This window comes from Anabrus simplex, chromosome 3 (genome assembly GCF_040414725.1).
Source record: "Anabrus simplex isolate iqAnaSimp1 chromosome 3, ASM4041472v1, whole genome shotgun sequence".
Taxonomy (NCBI): domain Eukaryota; kingdom Metazoa; phylum Arthropoda; class Insecta; order Orthoptera; family Tettigoniidae; genus Anabrus; species Anabrus simplex.
The window spans coordinates 127,057,369-127,058,084 of record NC_090267.1 but is presented as its reverse complement, the minus strand read 5'-3'; positions in this window follow the sequence as shown (position 1 = coordinate 127,058,084).

The following is a 716-nucleotide window of genomic DNA, read 5'->3' as shown; positions in this document are numbered from 1 at the left end:
AACGACGCACTAACACATCCAATATGTTCGGTGACCCTGAGATGGGAGAGAGCTATGAACGGGAAGGTAGTAGTCGTGGTCTTAATAGAGGTCCAGTGCAGTATTTGCCTGGTGTAAAAATAGAAAACTATGGAAAAATATATTAAGGGCTGACGATGAAATGAAATGTCGTATGGATTTTAGTGCCGCGATATCCCAGGAAGGGTTCGGCTCGCCAGGTGCAGGTCTTTCTATTTGACACCCGTAGGTGACCTGCGCGTCGTGATGAGGATGAATTGATGATGAAGACAACACACACACCCAGCCCCCGTGCCACTGGAATTAACCAATTAAGGTTAAAATCCCCGACCCGGCCGGGAATCGAACCCGGGACCTCCTGAACCGAAGGCCAGTACCCTAACCGTTCAGCCAACGAGTCAGACAGGGCTGACGATGATGGGATTTGAACCTACCATAATGCCAATGCAAGCTCGCATCTACGCGACCCTAACCGCACGGTCAACTTACTCAGTAGTTTTCAAATGGGAATAATTTCAAGATAACACGTGTGACCACAGAGTTCAATATCTCATATTGAAGAGGCAGTACCAATGTACCTTGCAACAATAATCTGACCTCGTTTTGACATCGTGGGATGATACATTGGTGCCGCAATCTTGAGGTTCTAAAATAACCACCGCAGCCGGTTAGTTCTACATTCCGGCATGGAAGACCGT